The sequence below is a fragment of the Micromys minutus genome (assembly GCF_963924665.1).
Source record: "Micromys minutus genome assembly, chromosome: 3".
NCBI classification, from domain to species: Eukaryota; Metazoa; Chordata; class Mammalia; order Rodentia; family Muridae; genus Micromys; species Micromys minutus.
The window spans coordinates 16,807,409-16,815,686 of NC_137972.1; positions in this window are offsets into that span (position 1 = coordinate 16,807,409).

The window sequence follows — 8,278 nt, forward strand, 5'->3', positions numbered from 1 at the left end:
ATTTATTTACATTTTACCCACTTCCCATTTTCCTCCCAAAGAACCGATTTCCACCCTCCCGCCTGCCTCAATGAAGGTATTTCCTCACCAAAATACTCACTCCCACCCCATCACCATCACAATCTCCACTCTGGGGCATCAATCCTTCACAGTACCAAGGGCCTCCCCTTACATTGATGCCAGACAAGGATATCCATGATTCATATGAAGCTAGAGCAACGAATCCTTTCTTACGTATTCTCTAGGTGGTGGTTTACCTCCTGGGAGCTCTGAGGAGTTTTTTGGCTATTATTGTTGTTCTTCCTATGGGGTTACAATACCCTTCAGCTCCTTGACTCTTTGGAAGTACAGGACAGGTAGGGTACATGAGTGAAAGTTAGTAACTGCCACATCTAGAGCCCTGAACAATTACTGCTTTAGAAATCTAACATTCTATGAGCAAATCTTATAGGCTCATGTCACAGTGCCCATGGTAATTTTATGGATGGTGAGAGCATTTCACATTCTTATCTCTGCTGACAGGGTGTCATCTTGACCACAGATTCTCACCATGTGCATAGCGCCCACTTCCTTGTACATTCTGCATGTTGTTTGCCTCCTCTAACATCATGCAAGGACTGAGCAAGAAGTCCAGAGATGTTTGTTCATTATTGTGACCATAGAACTAGTTGGAGAAAAGTCTACCAGTGTGCTTGAGGAAGGAAGAAGGTGATTAACAGAGACTGAGCTCACAATGGCTGTTTTTCGATTGTTTATTTGTTGGTTTGGACAGATGAAAACATGCCTATACCTCTAAATCCAAAGAGCAGCAGATTCCTATAAACTTTGTACAACTGATGTCTGAATTTATAGAAGAATGTAAGCTGTTACAGTGTACAACGAGCATTGAAAGATATAGTGACTGTAAATGGAAATGAACTGCTTGGAGTCAAACTTTGTTTCTTTAACCAAAGTGCAGCATAAAATATTAAGTGCCATCCTCATGACCAGGTAATAAAACAGTGAGGTCAAAACTTAAATAAAGTTTTTTGGATTTTTTTATATTTTGTTTTTTGGTTTGTATTTTTTTTAAGTTTTTTTTTCTTTAATTCATTTTTGTAGAAAAACAAAAAGTATACATGAACACACACACACACACACACACACACACACACACACACACACACACACACACACAAGTTTTTTTCTGGTTGCTTAGCTTTAAAAACCTTTATTAGCTAATTGAAAATTTCCACTCCTTTATGTTGAGACAGACACAATCCTAGTCCCACATTCAAACCTTCTAATCAGAATGTCAGACCTCAATGCAGTCATTGCACAGCTGCAAATGGTTCTTCCTGTCCCAGATTGGGGTGAGGGACACCTGTAGAATACACAGGAAATGATGGGCAAGTCACTTGCTTCTCTGTGAGGACTGGCATATCCTAGCCAGTTTCAAATCCCTTGGTGCTGTTTTTTTACCACCTTATGGTAAATTTCACAGGTCTTTAGAAAATCCCAAACAGCTCTATTTGGAGATTTTCTGACTTTATATAAATCCTGTGCATTTATAATAACAGCTATTTGAACATTCTGGCATGTCTGCTTACACACATAATCCTTGAGGATCTCAAGCCCTGAGAGAAAGGAAATGAGGAAAATGATTCAAGAATTTAGTATGCAAGATAAACAGGACCCATGTGTGTGTGTGTGTGTGTGTGTGTGTGTGTGTGTGTGTGTGTGTGTGTGTGTTTAAACACTCTTGCATACATGTATTTATTGTTTATGTGATAGCAGATAGAGACAGGTTAAAAACCCCCAGCTGTAAATTAGTTATTGATTGTGTTGTAAAAGCCATGGAATATAAAAATATCTCCAAGATGTAACCCAATATGAAACTACAGGCTATAAAGTAATTTGGTAACTCAGGAATCACATGTAATAGTAAATACCAGAAATCCCAGAGTTTGGAGATATAACCAGGAAGACTAGGCTTAGTCTGTGTGAAATGATACTTCATACAAACAGACCAAAATTAATAGCAGTACTAAAAATTTCTTTAATTATAACGTATTAATACATAGGGTAAGACTGTCTGTCCACTGACCAGTTCTTTCACAGTGTGTTAAATAATGTCTTTACAGGAGAGGAAGAGAAAGACATTGTCCAGGAGGTTGGGAACCTACCTTACAACACTGACATGACCACATTTAAATAGAAGTGAGCTATTTAAGATATAGAAGATAACTCAGCATTTAACTAACTATGAATACTATTTTAACAGAAACACAGTACTATGGGGGGAGCAGTATTTTGTATTTCTAAAAACATCAATACACTTGAGTAATGACAAGTGTGTGATTTGAAAGCATAGGAGTTTGTTATAAGGATTAAAGGATCAAATTAAGGTGAGAAATGAAAGAAAATAGACAAAAGATGATCCAAGGCACTAAATGAACAATTACTGTGGAAGTTATCATTTTGGGGGCCATTTTGTAGATGCTGAAGAAATTTAGTGAATACCAGAAAGAAAATGACATCATAAACAAAAGGCTACAGAAATTATACATTCACTCCACAAAAATATTGTAATAGAATTACCAACTATCCCATGTAAAATAAATATAACTGACATATTTCAAGAGGTAATATACAGGGAAGACATGCATACTTATAGTGCCAACACCGAAGAAATGAATACATGAAGTTTACAAGTTGAAAAACAGCCTGGATAGAACAAAATAATAAAAAAAATCTTTGTCAAAAATCAAGTGACCATAAATGTGTAGGAGTATTGTTGGCTCTTCAAATTTATCACCTGCCTATCTCTGTATGAATACCATATAGTTTGTAGTCACTATTGCTCTGTAATTCAAGTTAGCAAGAGTGATTCCCACAGAAGTTCTTTTTTGTGTGATTCAAATATTTTATTGAGCTAATATTTACCAGAAGTTAACATCCATCAGAAAAACTTGCAGGTAAATGATGTTAAAGGATAAATGGTAAGTGAAGGGGAAAAATATGACAGTGCGTAGTGTATACATTCAATGCCTGGAGAACAAACACAAGGTCCTGGACTTAAATTTCTCACACTCAAATAAAAGCTGAGCACAGTGATGTGCTTTCAACCCTGTTATTGAGAAGTTTGCACAAGAGTTCTCACTGGCCAGTTGACCAAGCAAAATGGATGAGCATTTTTTTTTCTTACAATTTTAATTTAAAAAGTAAGGTACATGTACAGATTTTTAAAAGTGTTTTGGCAAGTATTTTAGAGGTTTGATAGTACACACTGAAATGCCACTAGTTATCATAAGTACAGAGTACATGTAGGACAGAACACAACAATAAAACTGTCAGATTTTTTTCTGGTGTGTATAGATTAAACATAATGATCTTTGTATAACAAAAATTACCATAATGCTGTATTCTTAGATCTTGAGTTATTAATGATATAAGGTATAGGTGAACCACACATTGGGAATGGGATGCTATACACTTATTTTTTTTTTTTTGTAAGAAGGACTGAGGCTTTAACATATTGGCCTTTGTTATTCTTAAGCTTCATATGGCCTGCGAGTTGTTTCTGGGGTATTCCGAGCTTCTAGGGGCTAGTATTTAACTATCAGTGACTGCATATTATGTCTGTTCTTTTGTAACTGGGTTTTTTTTTTTTCTTTAGACTGGGAGATTTTAAAAATTAATTTCTTTTTTTGAAACAACTTTATTTTAAAAAACAAAGATAAAAGAACAAATTTTAAGCATTTTAATATAACAATATACGAAAACATTTTTGTCAGTGCTTGTTTTTTTTCCCCCCAAGGGTTTGATAGTATGCATTAAAGTCATACTAGTTACAATGAACAAAAAGTACATGTAAAACAGGATATAACATGGCATTAGTCAAAGTTCTCTTGGTGTGTATGGATTGAGCATATTTTTTTTTCCTTGAATTTCTCACAGTCTGTGAGTTTTTTTCTGGAGTGTGTAGAGCTTTCTGGGGTTAGTATCCCATTATCAGTGACTGCATATTATGTCTGTTCTTTTGTGACTGGGTTATCTCACTCAGGATGATATTCGTTAGATGCAAACATTTTCTTAAGAATTTCGTTAAGTCATTATTTCTGATAGCTGAGTAGTACTCCATTGTGTAAATGTACCACAATTTTTGTATCCATTCATCTACTGAAGGACATCTGGGTTCTTTCCAGCTTCTGGCTATTATAAATAGAGCTGCTATGAACATTGTGGTGCATGAGTCTTTGTTGTATATTGGAGTGTCAATGGGGTATATGCCCAGAGGTGGAATAGCTAGATCTTCAGGTAGTACAATGTTCAATTTTTTGAGGAATCGCCAGACAGATTTCCAGAGTGGTTGTATCAGTTTGCAACCCCACCAGCAGTGGAGAAGTGTTCCTCTTTCTCCAAAACCTCAGCTGTCATCTGAGTTTTGGATCTTGGCCAATCTGACAGGTGTGAGGTGCAATCTCAGTGTTGTTTTGATTTGCATTTCCTGATGGCTAAGGATGTCTAGCACTTTTTTAGATGTTTCTCTGTCATTCAATATTCTTCAATTGAGAAATTTTTGTTTAGCTCTGTACCCAATTTTTTCATAGGGTTGTTTGATTCTCTGGTGTCTAGTTTTTTGTGTTCTTTGTATAGCTTGGATATTATGCCTCTATCTTATGTGGGGTTTTAAAGATCTTTTTTTACTCTAGTTGCTTCAGTTTTGTTTTTTTTGACATTGTCCATAGCCTTACAGAATCTTTACAATCTCATTAAGTTCCATTTGTCAATTTTTGAACTCAGAGCATGAGCCATTGGTGTTCTGTTCAGGAAATTTTATCCTGTGCTTATGTGGTCTAAGGTTTTCCCTACATTCTCATCTAATAGTTTGAGTGTACCTAGTTTCATGTGGAGATCTTTGATCCACTTACACTTGAGCTTTGTACAAGGAGATAAGAAAGGGTCTAATTTCATTCATTTGCATGTGGAGTGTCAGTTGGACCAACAGCATTGGTTGAATAGGCTGTCCTTTTTCCATTGAATGTTTACAGCACCTTTATCAAAATTCAGGTGACCATATATGTGAGGGCTCATTCATGGATCTTCTTTTCTATTCCATTTATCCACGGGTCTGTTTCTGTACCAGTACCATGTAGTTTTTAGCACAGTTTCCTTGAATATGTGAGGTCATGGATGGTGAATCCCGCAGATGTTTTCTTGTTGTTGAGGATGGATATCGCTATTCTAGGTCTTTTGTTATTTCAGATGAAATTGCACCTTGTTCTTTCCAACTCAATGAAGAATTTGGTTGGAATTTTGATTCCATTGAATCTGTAGATTGCTTTTGGTAAGATATCCATTTTTAAAATGTTGATCATTCCAATCCATGTGCATGGGAGATCTTTTCATTTTCTGAGGTCTTCTTCAATTTCCTTATTTACAGGTTTGAGGTTATTGACATACAGGTCCTTCACTTGCTCAGTTAGAGTGACAGCAAGGTATTTCATAGTTTTTGTGACTATCATGAAGGTTATCTTTTCCGTAAATTCTTTCTCCACGTTTGTCCTTTGAATATAGGAAGGCTGCTGATTTGTTTGAGTTAATTTTATATCCAGTCACTTTGCTGAACTTATTTACCAGCTGTAGGATTTCTCTGGCAGAATTTGTGAGGTTGCTTAAGTACACTATCATGTCATCTGCAAATAGTGATGTTTTTACTTCTTCCTTTCTAATTTGTATCACTTTGATTTTCTTTTGATGGCTAACTGCTCCATCCAGGACTTCCTGTACTATGCTGAATAGGTAGGGGGAGAGTGGGCAGCCTTGTCGAGTACTTGATTATAGTGGTTTTGCTTCCAGTTTCCCACCATTAGTTTTGATGTTGACTGTTGGATTGCTCTTTATTGCTTTTATTATGTTTAGGTTTCAGGCTTGGATTCCTGTTCTTTCCAAGATTTTAACATGAAGGGGTATTGAATTTTGTCCTATGCTTTCTCAGCATCTAGTGAGATGACCACGTGGTTTTTTTTTTTTTTTTTTTTGAGTTTGTTTATATGGTTTATTACATTGATAGATTTCTGTATATTAAACCATCTCTGCATTCCAGGGATGAAGCCTACTTGATCATAGTGAATGATCATTTTGATGTGTTCTTAGATTTGGTTTGCAAGGATTTTGTTGAGTATTTTTCCATCAATGCTCATAAGTGAGATTGGTTTGAAGTTCTTTTTCCTCATAGGGTCTTTGTGTGGTTTAGAAATAATGGGTATTTTAGCCTCAAAAAGTGAGTTAGGTAGTGTTCCATCTGATTCTATCTTGAGGAATAGGTTGGAGAATATGGGTATTATGTCGTCAATAAGTGACTGATAAAATTCTGCACTGAACCCATCTGGACCTGGCTTTATTTTGGTTGGGAGGATTTGATGACTGCTTCTATTTCTTTAGGTGTTATGTGATTAATTAAATGGTTTTTCTGGTTCTGGTTTAACTTTAGTATCTTGTATCTTTCTAGGAATTCATACACTTCCTCCAGATTTTCCAACTTTCATGAGTATAGGCTTTTGTAGTAGGATATGATTATTTATTGAATTTCCTCAGTTTCAGTCATTATTTCTCCACTTTTCTTTCTGATTTTGTTAATTTGGATACTCTCACTTTGCCCTCTAGTTAGTCTGGTTAAGAGTTTATCAATCTTGTTAATTTTCTCAAAGAACCAGCTCTTAGATTTGTTGATTCTTTGAATGGATCTTTTTGATTCTATTTGGTCAATTTTTAAGTTTGATTATTTCTTGCAGTCCACTCCTCTTGGCTGTATCTGCTTCCTTTTGTTCTAGAACTTTCAATTTTCTGTCAGTTTGCTAGTGTATGTTCTCTCCAGTTTTTTTTTTTATGCAAGCACTCACAGCTCTGAGTTTTCCTCTCAGTACTGCTTTCTTTGCATCCCATAAAATTGGGTGTGCCATGTTTTAATTTTCATTGAATTCTAAAAAATTCTTAATTTCTTTTTATATTTCTTCTTTGACCCTGCTATTGTCTAACAGAACATTGTTTAGTTTCCATATGTATATGGGCTTTTTGTTGTCTTTGTTGTTATTAAACACCAGACTTAGACGATGGTGGTCTGAAAGAACGCGTGGGAATATTTCAATCTTCTTTTATCGATTGAAGTTCGTTTTGTTTCCAATTATGTGAAAAATTTCGAGAATGTGCCATTAGGTGCTGAGTATAGGTATATTCTTTTGTTTTAGGATGATATGTTCTGTATATATCTATTAATTCTAGTTGGTTCACAGTCTCTGCTAGTTTTACAATGTCCTTATTCAGTTTCTGTTTCCATGATCTGTCCATTGGTGAGAGTGGGGTATTAAATTCTCCCACTATTATTGTGGGGGTGAAATATCTTTTTAAGCTTTAATAGGATTTGTTTTATGAATATGGGTGTTTTTGTATTTGGGGAATATATGTTGAGTATTGAGAGTTCCTCCTGACAGATTTTCCCTGTAATGAGTAAAAGGTATCCTTCCTTATCTTTTTTGATAATTTTTGGTTGCAAATTTACTTTATTCAATATTAGAACAGCCACTCCTCCTTCCTTCTTGGGGCCCTATGCTTGGAAGTTTTTCTTTCCCAATTTTTTACTCTGAGATACTGTTTGTCTCTGTCTCTAAGATAAGTTTTCTGTGTGCAGCAAAATGCTAGGTTTTGTTTATGTATCCAATCTGATAGCCTTTGTCTTTTTATTGGGGAGTTGAGTCCATGTATGTTAATAGATATCAAGGAATAGTGGTTGCTGTTTCCTGCTTTTATTTCTTTTGTAGGTTGAATTATTCCTTTGTCTCTTTCTCCTCTTGGTTTTCTTGCTTAGGAGTTTTCTTTTTTTAACTAGGATTTAGTTTCCCTCATTTATTGGGTTTTCCCGCTATAATTCATTGTAGTGCTGGGTTTGTGGTCAGATATTGTGTAAATTTAGTTTTATCTTGGATTATCTTCATCTCTCCATCTATGGGTATGATTGTAATTGTTCTGCCTTTATATGTTACAGGACCTTTTCCCTTTACTGCTGTTAATATTCATTTTTGATTTGGGCACTTGCTGTTTTGACTCTTATGTGTCGGGAAGAATTTTTTTTTTCTGGTCCAACCTATTTGGAGTTCTGTAGGCTTATTTGTGCTCATGGTTATCTCATTCTTAAGTTTAGGGAAGTTTTCTTCTACAATTTTTGAAGATATTTACTGTGCCTCTTAGTTGATATTCTTCACCCTCTTCTATTCCTATTATCCTTAGGCTTGGTCTTCTC